General features: G+C 59.1%; 1 pseudogene; it reads right to left on the bottom strand.

Annotated features, from left to right (window-relative positions):
• Positions 1-12,004: 12,004 nt before the first annotated feature.
• On the bottom strand, positions 12,005-14,591 carry LOC109689759 (uncharacterized; annotated as a pseudogene).
• Positions 14,592-16,327: the final 1,736 nt, after the last annotated feature.

Here is a 16,327-nt window from a genome sequence, read left to right as displayed (position 1 = left end):
GGGAGAGAGGCTGGCCTCAGCTGGGACCAAATGGGCAGATGCTGAGCTGGCTGTCGGCCAGGAGTGCAGCAGAGCTTGGTGGAGGAAGGCAAAGGGGCCGTGGTTGGCCCCTGACCCTTGGCCTGGCATTTGCTCAGTTAACTTTGTGGAGGGAACACTGTACGCGGACAGATGCCCAGACGATAAGGATCCTGGGTCATTGACTTCTATGGCCCTCACTGGCCTCAGCTCTCTGCCCACTGCCCCCAGCCCCCTGCCCTCTCCAGTCCATTGTCTCCCTCTCTTCTAGAACTGTCTGAGGCCCCTGGGAAATGTGTGATGGCCTTGCTTTTCCACCATATAGGAGGAGCACTGTGCACCAGGGGCAGGTGCTGCCAGCTTGGTCTCTGGTGGCCCTGGGGGGTCCTGCAAGCTGCTTTCCCCTTCACCGCCTCTGGGCTTCTTTATAGGGGTTATGTCTATCTGTCTGAACTTGGCCCACTGGCCGCTGTGTCCAGGCATAGGGTAGGGACCCTCAGGTGGGAGTGAAGTTCCCGAAGGCCCTGAGTGTGGCAAACAATTGTGCTGGTTGCTCCCACAGAAGCTAAAGCATGTCACCAAAGGATGAGAATTGCAATTCCTCCAGCTATGGTCTGAGGGGCACAGGGGGGTACCCTCAAAAGATTCTTTGCCCTCAACTTGGCCCTCCCCGGGCTCCCCTCCCACCCACCCCTATCCATTCCTGCAGCAGAGCAGGGGTAATTGTGGGAAATGCAAGGCACATGCCTCCAAACCTATTTACACTTAATTCAATACAAGGAGCTTCCTGGGCCTTTGATGTCCCTGGGACCTGCAGCCTTTAGTGTTTTGTGGGCTGTGAGACAGGAAGCCTTGAGTTTGGGGGCAGAGAAGCAGCCCCTCTGCCCCTCTGCAGCTCATCCTTGCCCCAGTTCAGGCCATTAGGGATCAGGGGAAAGCCATCCTATTTGCTCCCTGTGCTTCTTTCGCAGGGCAGTTGAAGGGTGACAGCTCCATGTCACCAGTACCTCTCAGTACTTGGCACTGCTATGGCCCAGTACCCTAACAATAAGCACACAAAGGCCTCTTCCAGGAAATCCCGAGGGCACCCCAGGAACTGGGGCAAGGTGAAAGCAGAAGACAAGATTTGGAAACAGGCTCCAGTGTCTGGTCAGGACCCCCTGGCCAAGTGCAGCCTCAGGATGCCTTTCTGATGTCCTGCCTCCTAGCCAGTATCTTCCACCAGAGGTGTGTGGCGGGGGGCGTGGGGGGGGCGGGGAGTCAGGCAGGGACAACTAATGAGCAGGTGGGGCAAGGGCCAGCAAACACACAGTAGGGGACAGCAGCCAGGGAACTACCTAGGGCAGAAGCCATGGAGCCAGCTGCCCATCCCCTGGGTCCAGCCCGTGGGACCTGCAGGCCAGAGGGCTTGGAACACTCCTATGGTTGAGTGTTAGGTTGCCTGCGCTACTGTGGAGGGCTTTCTGGAGGTGGGAGCACAGAGGAGGGCTGGGATAGGCCTAGCAGCCTGAAGCCCACACGCCAGGCCGGCAGCCCAGCAAAAACCCAGGTGCTAAGACACCCACTGTGTGGTGTGTGTGCACGGGGGCGAATGTCCGTGAAACTCCACACTGGAGGTGCTGGGCCCGGCTGGCCAAGACAAGCTGTCCCTGCGTGTGTGTGTGACCCCAGGGCCACAGGAGTGTGGGCTTCCTGCTGGGGACACAGCAAGGCTGGGAACAGAGCCCAGAGCTGGGATCCCATGCTGGTATTGTCCCTCAGAACCTCCCCCAGCCCCTACCCCCATCCAGCAGCCGTGCAGGGCCTGGGAGGCGAGAGAGCTGTTTGTCTCCCCTCATTCCAGACATGGGGTCAAGCGTTTGGGGGAGGCCGTTTTTCTTTAAAATGTCATCTGAAAATAAACACTCTTGCCGGCTCTGCTCTGATCGCCTGATCCCCAGGAGAGGGACAGGCAAGCAATCGGGGCTAGCTGCCATCATCCAGGTGGCTGGGGGCTCTTCCGGGCCAGCGTGGCCTCTGACCTTCCTGAGCAGGCTACACCACACCCTGTGGACCAGCGTCTTCCCTGGCCAAATGGCTCTGGAGGCCTGGCATCTCCCACCCCCTCCCCATTTGTCACCAGAATTGAAGAAAGGCCCACCAGGCCTGGCCAGGGGGTCTGGGAGTCAGGCTCCCTTCTGCTAGAGTCCTTCCTAGCAGGAACTCTAGGCCCAGGTCAGGATCAGACCCGTTGTGCTTTGCTGCTGAGGGAGGGGCTATATAGGGTACAGGGTGGGGGGGAAGGATGGGGAGCCCTAGCCTCACTCAGTTTCCCCCTGTACACCTGGGGTTTGGGGAGCCCGTGTCGGCAACTCTTCCACTCAGGCTAAGCCCAGGGCATGCACAAGGGCTTAGCCCTGTGGCCTGAGGCTCCGAGTCTCTCTAAGGGTGAAGGATCCTTGACTTCACCTGACCCCAAAAGTCCTCTGCTCTGGTACCATGGCTGTCCCTCTCAGGCAGAAGACCCTGTCCTTCCTGCCCCATTTGGGCCCAGGTGTCATAGAGATTTCTCAGTCCTGTGGTGGTAGGGCCAATTCCCAACAAAACTGTATTCTTTCCTAGGAAGAAAACCCTACCCCACCTCCACACCCTGGGGTGCTCCAGGCTCCTGCAAGGTAGCCGGTGGGCAAGAACTTGGGAATGGACCGCTGCATCTGAGGGCTGGGAGCTCTGACAGTGGGCCTCAGAAGTATCCAGAAGTAGAAGCAGGCTGGAGTTGCCCCATACACCACATGGGCTCCCTTCTCTACCCAACCTCCGCTGTGCCAGGAGAGAGAGAGGGAGGGTAGCTGCTCTGTGGACCTGTGGCTGCAGACTGTGCTTCCAAGTGAGGACCTCGGACCTGGCATGTGCACCCCACTCTGGGCAATGCTCCCTCCTCAAGAGCCCAGGCTGTGGCATTGCCTCCCAAGAGAAGCAGAGAGTTGGAGCAAGGGCAGGCGGCTCAAAATGACCCTCAGGACCATGATGGCCTCTCCTGTCCAGCCCAGATGTGCCCTCCTCCTCCCTTAGGGCAGTGTGATCCCAAGGTCTGCCCCTGGGGGGTCCCGCCTCAGTCTTGTTTGAGTTCTAGGTCAGTGTCCTGGGACTTTGCACCTCTCTGTCCTGCCCCCCTCTGCCTGGCTGGGGAGGGGCTGTGGGATTCAACAGATATCCACACAAGTGGCAGAACTCTTGCACCTTCTAGAAAGTTCCTCCTCTGTTTCTCTGTGTCTAGCTCTGGGACGGTCTTTTGGCTGGTGGCCGTGCCTCTGGAGAGTAGGGGCTTCTGGGCACCAGCGAAGGTGGTATCAGGGTGTAGTCGAGATTGTGGACAGTTTCCTTGTCAGTAGAATGGGGCTGTCCAGAGGAACAGGGACAGTTCTCATGAGGTGCCCAGGCAGAGCTGGTGAGCAGTCCTGATGTCCATTTTATTAAAGGCTGATCCAATCCTCCTGCTTGCTGTCACTGTCCTATCCTTATGGTTCTGGTGGCGGGAACCTAGAAGTGAGAACACAAGCCCTTCCTGGCAGCTGGAGGCCACGGTACCCCAAGTTTGGGATGTGTTCCTTGTTGAGCTTCCCTGGGCCGGTTCTACCTTACCCATGGGGCCCCAGGGAAACTTCTGGAGGGTCTTCAGGGACCCTTCCTTGAGTGCCCCTAGTCTGGAACAGCAGCCCCGAAGATAAGAAGGACAGAGCAGTCAGGGGTTGGCTGGCTGGGAGGCACTGCTGCAGGTCAGGCTGCCCTGCAGGAGCTCTCTGCTCTTCCTCAGACTGTGCTGAGCTTGATGCTAAAATAAAAAAGAGAGGAAAAGGTGCATTTGTTAGTGGGGCAAGAGGGGTAAGGGCTGGAGTTGCTGAGGAAGAGCAAACACAGGAGAGGCAGCACTCCAGTGTGCTGGTGGCCATTACAGTCCATTGACATGGACCCAAGGGCTCTGGACCAGCGTAAAGCACCCAGCCTTTCTGACAAAGTAACTCCTTTCTAGGAATTTCCCCAACAGCCCCTTGCAGCCTTGCCTTCCTTCATTTTCAGCCCCTTCCCTGCTTTCTGTTCCATACAAGTGTCCTGGGTGGGGTAGATGCAGCTGAGACCAATTCTGGCCTCCTGCCTTAAGATGGCTTAAGGGGAGAACAAGAGGCACTTAGAAGTCTTCCCCTCTGATGTACACTCGCCTCTGCCTGCTGTTTCTGAAAGTAATAAGAGGTCTGGCCATGGCAACTCATCCGCCATTTCGAAAGTGCTATAGAGTTATGAGTTGTCCTCTCTCAAAGTGAGGACATCAAGGCAAAGCGCGAGGACCATTAGCTTGGTGGTAGCAACAGCCACTGGCATGCTGGATCTGCAGGGAAACCCCTTCCTGATGTGCCCATTTTATGCACAGTGGTTTGGGCAAGAGGAGGAGGATGGGGCTGTGGAGCAGGCACAGGTCTTGGGGCAGAGTCAGACAGATGTGTGCATGTACTCCTTCTTAAGACACCAGGGGGGCATGGGCAGAAGGAACGGGTGTCACTCAGATGAGGGTGTTCCACCTTGGGGGCCAAGGGCAGGGGATACCTAGAGCTGGCACACCAAGGGATACACAACTAGGGCTGTGTGTACACTGTGAGTACAATGGAGGTCCCTCAGCCAAAGCCCCCCCCCTTGCCAGCTTCTTCCTAGGTCCCACCCAGGTGCCTGCTAGAGAAGCCTCTCTGGGCTGGGCCAACAGGGTCCTTCCAGCCTAATGTCTTCCTCCCCATGAGAAGTCTGGATAACTTCTTCTGGAACTTCCTTTTCATGCCCAGAGAAGTCATGGGTGGGCGGCAACAGGGGTCCACTTCCAGGCCCAAGGCCTTCCTTCTGCTCAGAGCCCTGGCTGAGTGGACGATAGAAAGTCTGAAGTTTCATTTCCCCTGATTCCCTGGGCATGCCTTACCCACCCAGCCATCTGTCTGCTCACCAGCCTTTCGTCTCCCCTACCCACACCCCCTGTGAGCGTTTACCTGGGACATGAGCATAGCGTCAACCTTTAACCTCCTTGTCCCTGCCCTCCCATATCTGCCAGGCTTTTGCCCACTCACCCCGATAGCATTCCCCCTCGCCCCTCGTGTTGGCAGTCTCTTGGGCAGGAGCCGTGCCCACTAACGACAGGACAGACGATGTGCGGTTGTGATTAGGTGGTTGGACGACAGGATCCCACACGTGGGAGACTAACTCCGGGGACTCTTGAGAGCCGCCTGCATGCCCAGGGGAGGCACTTGTGAGCCGATGGGGTTAACTGCTGCGGGAGCGGGCTGCAGCGCTGCTAGGCCCCTCATACCCTAAGTGAAGGCATGGGATGTGAGCCCAATGCTGTGTGAAGCCCCGCAGCCTGGCCTTGACTCCTGCTGCCCCTCAGCCCCCTGTTGGCTCCGTGCCCACTGGGAAAACAGTTCTTTATCTTGGCTGTTTCCCATGAACTGCAAATAGCCACGTGTCCCATGGGGGCCCCTCTTGGCACACATGCCCTCTGCCCCACGACCCTGGGGGAGGCCATTCACCCTCCGGTGGGAGGCAATGGGACTGAGGCTCGAGGCCTGGGTTTGGGGGTGGGGCAAGGCAGAGCAAACCGAGGCTGCAGCTCTGACAGATGGAGCCTAACCTATGGGGCAGGCAAGGGATGGGAAGGGCCTGGAGGAGTCTGACCAAGGCCTGATCATGGGGAAAGTTATGGGAACAGATAGGCAGGGAACATGGGGCAGGCAACCAAGAGAAGGGGTGACAACTGGTAGGGACCTTCCTGAGTGGCCCCAGGGGGCTCTGCCTGTTCCAACCTGCCCCTCCTCCCCCACTTCCTTTTCTGCTATTTCAAGTCCTGGAGGTCCCTCCATTCCCTTCCCCCTCATTGCTCACCTCCACACTGCCTTTCCCCTCTGACCCCACTCAAATGTGCTGTGACCCTTCAAGGGCCCCTGGACATGGCTCACTGGGTGACAGACTGATGGACATGGGGCTAGAGAAGAGGCAGGGCCTCTCATCCCTTCTGTCCCCCAGCCTGGCGCCTCTTTGGCCTGTCCAAGACCAGCACACAAGGACAATTCTGCTGCTCTTCAGGGCATCCTGAAGCATCTCCATCCCCTTGAAAAATCGTCCCAGCCCCTGGGTAGGGGCAGCAGGACCTTCTGCTCAGGCTGACTCATCCCACGTGGGATTCAGAAACCTCTCCAGAAAGAGGCAGCAGCCTCAAGATGGTAAACATTTAAAAGCAGACCCCCTAATAGGCTGCCCCTGCGGTGGCCATGGCAGGGCATGAGGAGGGCCTAGCCCCCTCAGCTGGCCTGGGTGCCGGTTCTATGGAGAGGTGCTGCCCATTCCTGGTGCGGGTTGCCAGCCTTTGGGACCGGGCCCCTCAGTGGAAGAGAAGCCCCTCCTGGGCACCACTGGGCACAGGGGTGCAGGAAGCATGGTCTGAGCCTCTTCCAGCCCTGTCTGCCAGGGGCTGGCCAGCTCCCGAGAGGTGCGCACACAACTCAGGCCAACAGAGGTGTCCCCTAGTTCTCCAGTAAGAGCATCTCTGCCCCAAGAGTAATCTCAGGGCCTAGTGGGCAAGGACAGTCACCATGGTGGCCCACAGTGCCAGAGCTGGAGGCGGAGGGGCAAGTCCATGGGCGCTGCCCTGGGTGGGAAGGACCCCAGAGCCCCTCTAAGGCTCTGAGTTATCCTGAGGGCCCTCCGAGAGGCAGCACTGCACCGCCTCCCCTGCACCAAAGCCACAAACTATGGGGTTCTGAGCCCAGCATGGCCACAAGGCCTCAGACCTCTTTCCACAGGGGTGGTGAGGGCCACACACCCTCTAGTCAGGGACACCTCGACAGGCAGAGTTGTGCTGGGAACTCAGAGGAAGACAGAAGGACAGGCGGCGCCAGGACACCATGGCGCAGCCTCCACCCCCAGACCCTAACAGTGGGCTAGTGTGTGGGCCGGGTGGGGTGGGGGCCCAGGCAGGGTCAGGTCCCGCTCCATAAACCCTGGCCAGCCAGGAAGCTGCAGACATCCTGGTGTTGACACAGGGGTGATGTCACCAGCAGCCAATGGGGAACCGTTGGCGGGTTCTGCATGCGCCTCCCTTCGTCCTCACGTCCTCACGAGCCCTGCCACGCACGCACACGACTGGAATACCACCTGAATAAACCAGTCTTTCCCAGTGTCCCATGGGGCCCGCTTTCCTCCCGGGCTTCATCCATGGCGCAAACCCCCCAAGCTCTTGACCCAGCACTGAGAGGCTGGGGCACAGAGTGTGGGGTGGAGGGCTGGCCATGAGCTCTGAACCTAGTCTCCCTGAGACCTGTAAACCCCGGAGCTCTGAGGCCAGTACTTAACCCTGCCAGTCGCTCCTCCATCTTCCATGACTCCCCATAGCCACCATGACGCCCCACAGTCACACCTGGTCCTTCTTTTCTTCCATCTGTTTCCTGACCCTGACCCACAGCCCTGGGGGGCCCCTGGTCCATGCACCCAGAGGAGTCCCATCATATATATGGCCTCTGACACACAGCTCACCCAACAGGGGCAGCGTCTCAGGCAGCTCTGGGCCCCTCTCTATGGAAAGCAGCTGGTTCCCAGGCCTCTAAACCAGTTTTCACTTGCCTTCCTTTTATCTTCCTCCAGGAAGCCTTGAATCCAGGGCATGAATTCCCAGGCTTCCTCTCCTCTTGGGTGCCCACCACACCCCTGACTCTGACCCTCTGTCCCCCTGTGCAGCCTCTCTTCCCACCCTCAACTTCCACATACGCCTCTCACTTAGCCCCAGCTACTTGGGACCTCTGGTCTAGGTAGAAGGTTTTTGCAAACTGCGGGACCCCAGACCCCCTCCCCTCTCCGTGGCCCCACCAGTTCCTCTTCCTGTGGCCTGAACTGTGCCCCTTTCTCAGGGAGCTCGCTCTGTGTCCACCACTGGTTCCCACGCCCTGGCTTGGCACATGCTTGGGTGCAGAGGTGTCGCACAGAGGGTGGGGGCAGGAGCTTCTGCGCCTGGCGCCCGCGCTTGTTTACGGGTCCAGCCCCCACCCCTCGCTGCTCCCCGTGGACCGGCTGCCTGCCTGTGTCCAGCCAGGTGTGGGGTGATGGAGCAGGGCTCCCCAAGGACAAGGAGCACAGTGTCTGCTTTATTTGCAGGCTCGGTGCTGACAAGGAACAGAATACCCACAGTGACTGCTTCCAGGAAACGGCTGCAGGGAGGGTGGGAGCCGCGGAGGGAGAGCAGGCCCCTTCCCAGCAAGCCCCTGCAGGTGAGCTTCCAGGAAGGGCCCCCGCCAGCTCCCCTCAGCCCTGGAAAGGGGCCAACAGTGTCACCCCCGGAGCAGGCCGGGGAGAGGGAAGAGGAGGAGGAAGGAGAGGGTGGGCAGCCCCACTGCTGCATCGTGGCCACTGTAGTCAGAGGGGAGTCCAAAGCTGAGCATGGCTTCTGCCAGGACCTTCCCTTCCCTTTGGGGCTCACATAATCTTTGAGAAGGGCCTAGGCTCTCATGGGCTTTTCAGATGCTGCACACACATGCACACATACACACACACACACATGCATGCACATGGGCCAGGTCTGCTGTGGTAGAAGGACAGTCTCTGAACCCAGCCCCAAGCCTTGCTAGTCACTCGGGCTGAACAGGGCCACATGAGCCAGCAGACGCCCTTGGCTCTGAGCTCCACAGCAGCCCTCCTCTCCCAAGAAGAACCTTTGTCTTCCTGGAGCTTTGCTGGGGGAGACCACCCTCCGCGGCCCTCCCCTGTGTGTTCTGAGACTTCCCAGGCCGTGCTGTAGTCAGGCCCTCCTAGCCCCTTCAGGTCCGTTCAAGGATTTCATTTCCTTTGTAGTATTGGACTGTTTTGTCCTGACCCCACCCCACCTCGGCGGTCCCTATTGTGCTCCTGGGCCATTAGACTCTTGCTGAGACATGAAACCGTACAAAGACGGGCAGGGCACACAAAGCCAGTCCCAGGGGTTCGTCCTCCAGGGGACACTGGCCCCCCATGGGCCTCAACCACACACACACCCTGCAGAGCATCATCAAACGGGATGTGGGCCTACACTGTCACCTCAGCCTGGGCACTGGAAGCTGTGGTCAGTTGGTCAGCACACACAGCCCCCCACATGGAGACCCCGACTCACAGGCACAGATATAACTGTGGCAAACACACGTGGAAAGCCCCACTCACCAGCTCAGACACAGCTGTGGCACACAGTCGCCCAGTGATGGAGTGATAGGCCTCATGACCTTAGGACATGTGGTTCGACGTGTTAACCTCCAGCACACAGGTCCATGGGAGACACACGCAGTCACACACGGAGTCACCACTGTGGCTACAACACATGTGATAAGTCGTCTTTTCTCTGAAGAGGTAACTTTGCCTTTGCTCAATCTAAACTGGCAAGTGGCAGGGATTGGGGGTTGGCAGGAGGTGGGGGACCAGGTGTGAAGATCTGGGTAATTTCACGTTGGGTGCCTTGTGGGGTTGGGGATTGTCCAGGATTCCACCAAGGAATGAAACCTCTTTTCCCAAGCTTTCCAGCACCCCCTGGCCAGCCCCTCCCTGCTCCATCTGCCCCCCCCCCCGCCACTCCCTCCAGTTGGGGGATGAAATTCAAGCCCCTGTTTGCTTCTCAAATGCTTAACTCAGCGCCAGGGCATTTGAAAGTGCCTTTGGGTGGTAGGGGCTCAGAGCCCGTCTAACAACCCTCTCTAAGCCCCTTTCTAAAAAGCAGGAAATCGGGTTGGGCTAAAGGTAAACACATTCCAACCTGGCAGTCGATGGAGGGGCTTTGTCGGGGGCTGGGTCGGGCGGGCCACCTCTGTTTTCCCAGCCCCCACCCCTGGGCGAGGCTCAAGCTCAGGACCCGCCTGCACACCTGTTTGCAGAGCAATGATGCTTCTTGCCCCCGCCTGTCGGCACCCCGAGAAACTGCCACACACGCGCCCTAGGCTCCCAAAGTTCCCAGGGGGTCAACTGTACACAACTCCAGGCACCCACCTCAGGAACCCTCTAGAAAAAGCAGACCTGGTGTGGAGGCTCAGGTGTAAACCTTGCCCCTGTGCACACCCTCAACCATTCATGGCATTCTGGGGGCTGGTGCATGTAGACATCTGTGGTGGGGCTGGGGAGACTGTAGGGACAACTCAGGGGAGCCCCACATGCTCCCCCCAGGGGAGCTCCTGATGAAGCTTCCGGCGTGGGAGTGTGCAATTGTAACCCACTGCCCCTTCCCGAGCTTCCTTCCCCCTCTGCACTTCCATTTCTGGGTCCCCAGACCTGGCACTTGTTGTCTACTCCCCTCCCCCAGTCTGCACCCCGGGGCCCTCAACACCCCCTGGGCCACCTGTGGTGCCTACCAGCCTTTGCAGCAAGCTCTCTTCCCTCTGGGAGCTTTTATCTTCCAGCAGCTTTGTAGACCTCCTGCAGAGTCACATGTTTACCATAAAGGCCCTTTGTAGCCCTCCCTCCTGACATGTAATGGATGGCTACTTTGTCATTTGGGCAAGTCACCACCAGCAGGGTCAAGAAGGTGGAGGTGGCCCTCCGCAGCATGGCTGGCAGCTTTTGAAACACTCCATGGAGGTGTTTTGGGGAAATGCTCACCCAACTGTGCCCAATGGGGTGACTGACCCCATCTTAACACATATCCTTGTAGGGGAAACAGTCCCAGCAAAATCAGGGCCACTGGTGGATGGGGAGGGAGCAGGAGAGGACCCAGAGGGGAGACCAGATTCAGGGGTCTTGCAGGCAGGCCAGACAGAGGAGGGGAGAAGCTGTCCCACCTCCCGGGGAAGAATGAGGTCGGGGATGGGTGCTTCTGTCTGGTCTTTGTCAGCCCCTCCAGTGTTTCTCGACTGCTCTTGAGCACTGGGACTGGAGGAAGGGGGAATGGAGAACCTGGGATCCCAGCTTCATTTCCAAACGCTGCCCGTCACGTCAGTTCCCAATGTCTGCACAGCTAAGGGCCCGGGAGCCAGGATGCCTGGCTGGGAACTCAAAAGTAGAGGGGTATACCCAGTCTTGGGGTCTTGGGCCAGCTGCTGTCTCCATGGAATGCCAGCCACAAATCTATGGGGGCGCTGCACTTCACCCCAAGAGCAAGAGTCCAGCGATTACCCTCCAGCACCCTCTACATGGCTCCCACCTCTCTCATCCTGACCTTTTACTACTTGGGTCTGTGTGGCACCCCTGCCCCTCACTACACCACAATCTGACCTGTCTCTCTGTTGTGGGAAGGGGACACCTTGTGTGTCTACTCAGACCCAGAGCTAAGCAGGGCCCGGGCCAGGAGGGGGAGGTCCAGAGGTCACCATGTGTCCGTGGCTGCCAGGCCTCAAGTGCTGCTGCCCACTCCCAGTGAGCCCCACGGGGCAGGGTCCCGCCCATGTCAGATTCACTCCCCAGAAAGTGGCTGTCCAAACCTAGACCAAGTCCTTGAGTCTGGGGCCAGCACTGGGGCTCAGGGAGGCAGGCGTTCAGGCAGGACCAAGCAGCAGCGTGGAGCTATTGGGTGGGGCCTGACCTCTCTCTCATTGCCAAGGACACTCTTCACCTCCCCAGCCCCCACCTCTCCTTGTGGGACCACTCCCCCTTCAGCCCCACAACCCCCCCTTTTGTCTCCATGTAGCGCCTGTGATCCTCCACCCCTGACGCCTGTGACGCCCATTCCCCTAGGCCCCCACCCCTATCCCGCCATGTCCATAGGTCCCACCTCACCCTGTGACCTCTTGTGTGCTGTAACCCTGTAGGATCCCATGAGCCATGTGTACTTCATCCCATCCCTTATGCCCCATTTGTAAGCCCCTCTCCATCATTGTTCCCCACCCCATCCCATCCCAGTCTTTGTATGTGCTTCACCCTATCCCGTATGCCTGTTCCATCCTATAATCCCCCCTCCTTCTGCTCCCTCCCCACCCCTGTTCCCCCAGCTCAAGGTGCACCCCCAGGCAGACGCACAGATCTCAATCCCTGAGACAAATGGCTGTAACTGTGTTTATTGATGAACCCAGGGCTTCTGGTGAAGTCCTGGTGGGGAGGGGCACAGGGCGAAGTGGGGTGAAATGGAATGTTTTGAGGTGGCTCCGATGTTGGGGAGCATCCAGACTAGGCGAGGGGATGGCGAGGCCTCAAGCACACGGCCGGCGCCCAGTCGCCCCCAGACAGAGGTGGATGGGACAGGCAGGCGCTGGGGCGGCATGGCCAAAGAGGCCCACACACTCACTGCACACTTGCACGGAGAGACTCAAAGCTGTCTCCAGAACTCCAAACCAGTGCAAACGACTTAGTGCAAATTAATTCAAAAGGGATGGGTGGGGAAACAGAGTCATGGATGCTTTGAATCTCTCAAGCAAAGAAAAAAGAGGAAAAAGAAGAAGAGAGAGAAAAGGATGAAGAAGACAGGAGGAAGACGGGTGATGACAATCTGGGCACAGCAGAGGGTGGCCATGAAGATGGAGTCGTGGGGGGTGGGTGCTGGGGGGACTGCTTTTCTGAGGTGGTGATGGCGTCTGTTCCTTCAGTTTCACCTGGAGAGAGAGAGAAAGTGAGAGACTTAACATGTGCCTGGGGGCCAGGGCGGTGTGCGGGTGGGCTGGGCAGCTTCCAAAATGGCGACCTGGCTCACCTTCCAGAGCAGATTCCTGAGTCACGTGTGGTTCCCGAGTGCAGCATATTCTTGATTCAGAGCTAGATGGACTTAAAGAAGTCCCCAGATTCGAAGGCCCAGACATGAGCTGGGTAGCACCATTTCTGTGGGTGGGAGAGAATGAAGCCCCCAGGCTCCTGCGTCTACTCCCCCAGCCCATGCCCCCCACCCCCCACATGCTGCAGGAGGGCAGTCACCTTTTTCATCTTGAGGGTTTCAAGGGGTCCAGAGAGCAGCAGTGTGTGTTAGCTCTTTTGGAAAATCAAAGGAACAGACGTTTCTTGTGGCAGTGTCCCCCGGTGCCAGCCCAGGTTGTTCTGTGGAGGACAGAGTCGGGGTTAATGGACAAGAGAGTGGCCAGGTGGCCAGGTGGTCAGGCCCTGTACTGGGCAGAGAATATGCTCACCAGGAAGGCCGGATGTCAGCCCCTCTGTCCTCACCATCACACCGGACCATGTCATGTCTTTCCAATACTGTCACTGCAGCTGGCGTCCTGGCCTTCGTGGCTGGCGGGCACGTCCACCCCTGCTGGAGACCTGGCTGTGGGGAGAACAAAGAAGTTGGTTGAGCAGGGGCAGGTGGGGATGGGGCGGCTGGTGGGCTAGACACTTACCCTCGTCTCCAGTCCAAGCACAGAGGCACCGATCACTGCTCCTTCGTTGCCCGCAAGGCCCTCCTTGGCCACGGACTCTGGAGGCCAGTGCCTCACTGGCTCGCTGCTGAACCTCGCCCTGCCTGTGCCCCGACCTCCCTCCTTAGAAAGCCCATTCACTCCGCCTCGCCCACTTCGCCTGGTCTGGCCTCGCCCCGTGCCCTTGACTCCCCTGGTGCTGTCCTGTCTGCCATGCCAGACCCAGGGGCTGGGCGGTTAGGGCATACAGTGTCACGAAGACCACTGTGGGCCCTCTCCGCGCCAGTCCCTGGGCTGCAGTGCCACGTGGGAGTGTTGTGTCCGTAGGCCGGGCCCACTGCAGCCTCCTTGCTGCGAAATCTCTCCGGAGCCCGCCACCCGCGGCCACCTCTCCCCACCTGATGATGTCCTGCCATGCTGCCCAAGCACTGCCCTTCTTTCCCGCTCTCTGGCCCTCGAAGCTCCAGCGCAGGCCATGCAAGGCCATGCTGGAGCCACTCATGAACCTGCTCCTGAATGAATTGCGGTGGGTGGGATGTGGTGGCAGCTGGGGACCCCTCTATGTCCTGTGACCCTGCCCAGCCCTGTTCGACCCGGACCTGGAATGTTCCCACACCTGCTGGATCCCTTTATCGCTGTCTCCAAGGTCACCTATCACCTCCCTGGATGCAGCAGCCTCTGTCCTCACTGGCAGCCTTTCGTCTTTCTACCTGCCCCTCTAAAATGCTCTTTCCACCAGCCCCCCAGCCTTGCCCCGTCTCGGCTCCCCCCGAGAAGATGTCACCTTTGCTAACTGTCTTGCCTCGTCCTTCCTGCCGCCGTGCTGGGAGGCTGGCCGCTCTTCTCCTCACCAGTCCCCCTGCCCTAAACCTTCTTCTTCCAGAAGGCCAGTGCAGCGAAGCCTGGGGAGAGAAGGGGACTCACCTGCCCAGCACACTGCGGTCCTCACCTGCCCACTGCTGCCAGCTACATCTCCACTGCCCAGGCCTGGGGGTCGAACCCTGCCCAGTAGCTCCCCCTTGTCCGACCAGCCGTCACGTCCTGTAACCAAAAGTGACCGGGATGAATGTCTGGCTCCCCCTTCTTCTCCAACCCTAGCTCAGGCCCCTCAGCCCCACACCGGTGTTGCCCTGCTTCCATGACGCCTGGGAGCCACACCATGCTTGCTGGCTCCCAGGCCCCGCTGCCTCTGCCCTGCCTGAGCTAGCCCCTCTGCCCTTCACCACTCCTGCCAGACTCCAGACGGCCGAGGTGCTCCTCGGCCCCCACGACTCTCCTCCAGCGCCCCATCTTCCCCAGTTTCCCCCGTTACCCTCCCCACCCACCCACCCCACCCCCCTCCCTCACCCTGCTCTTCAGCCCCTAGCCCGGGCTTTTTCTAACTGGGGTGGCCCCGCCCAGAATTCCCGCCCCTGCACTGCCAGCCAATCAGCACAGAGCCCTGCCGGGGCCCCCGCAGGGCCCACCTCCGCCCTGGACCGTTCCAGCACACGTTTCTCTCACCCCGCACCCGTCCTGGAATTCTCCAAAGACAGACTCCCCACACCACTCTTTTGGCATCCCTTAGACAGGGTCTGGCATTGTCCCCAAACGTCCCCCCTGGGTCGAGAGCTTCTACCTTCTGAGACCATCGGTTCCCTTTATAGAATGGTGTGCACCGGGGCACCCTGTCTACCAGTGCTGGGCGCTCACTCTGTGGCAGGGATCCTGGAAGGAGGAGGAGGGATTCCTTGGGGCTCAGACAAAGTACAGAGCCTTCTGCATATTCTGCCACCACCGCGGCTAAGACCTCATGTTCGCTTTAGGGGTCCCTGAAGTCAACCATAAGTTGCAGGGGACTGTGGGGAGGGTCAGGGATCAGGTCTGGCTGAGAGGTGCCCCAAGTGCTATGGGGCACACTGCCGCTGGTGGGTGACCTAGTTTGTCCTGTCTGGTCGATCGTTCTGGCCTCAGTGGCTTCCATGGAATAGCTGGTTGGGGCACCCCAGGTCCCCCTTACCACCCCTTCCTGGCAGTCTGGATGCTTCAGGCCACTTGCTTCAAGCGTGGGTTCCCTCTAATAATGAGCTGTCCAGTAAGTAGCCTTGTAGCCCAGTCCCAGCTGCCTGACTCAGCTCGGGCACCAGGACTCAGGGCCATAATGAAGACAGGAGGGCTTCCAGACTCTGTGGCCACTCTGTCCTTCTGTCCTTCTTGGCCTCTGCAGAGGGGGCATTGGGACCCTGCAGCTCATAAGGTTTGCCCAACAAGCCATGTGTACTGGGGCCATGAGGAGGGGTGGGGGGCAGACCAAGGTGGAGATGGCTGGAACCCAGGGCCAAGACCCCAGAACTGACCCGGCCTGACCACACGGCGGGGCCTCAGTTGTGTGGGGAGATTTGGGGTGCTGTAGTGCCTTAATCAGACTTTTGTAGGAACCTGTGTCCCCCACCATGAAGATCTGGATGCCAACTGAACACTGACTCCCTACTGTTGTCATGGGTTATCCCTATTTTTACTATCTGAAAACCCCCAGATATCTCTATGGGTGGACCCCGAGTTACAAATGTAAGCAGACTCCCCCCAATCTGCCATAAACTGACCCCAGCCTATGTGGCGTTGGCGCTGTGATGTGTAGGTCTGTACTGCCGCCTCGCGGCTCTGCCTCTCTCCACACTCAAAGCTTCTTTGCAAATGGAGGTGAGCTGGCTGAGGTCAACACTTAAGACCACAGAGAAGGACCACAGAAACACTCCTGCGCTACGGGAAGGGTCTCCCTCTGAAGATGAGAACCCCATTATCCAAGGCACAGGGGTCCCCCATTATCTCCCACCACTCACTCTCATGTCCCTCAATTTCAACAGCACGACTTGAGGTGCGTTAGCTGGGATGGCCAGAGGTGGCCCACGTGAGTCCTATTCCCTGGTGACCCTGAGGAACCCTTGAGGCACCAGGCGTGGGTGCTACAGGTGAACCCCAACCTCAGCTGCCCGGTGCCTCGGCACTTCGGTGTGTGAAGCTCAGCTGCCACCCCGCGGTGACTTCTG

This window comes from Castor canadensis, chromosome 1 (genome assembly GCF_047511655.1).
Source record: "Castor canadensis chromosome 1, mCasCan1.hap1v2, whole genome shotgun sequence".
Lineage (NCBI taxonomy): Eukaryota > Metazoa > Chordata > Mammalia > Rodentia > Castoridae > Castor > Castor canadensis.
This window is presented reverse-complemented; position numbering and strand designations above follow the sequence as displayed.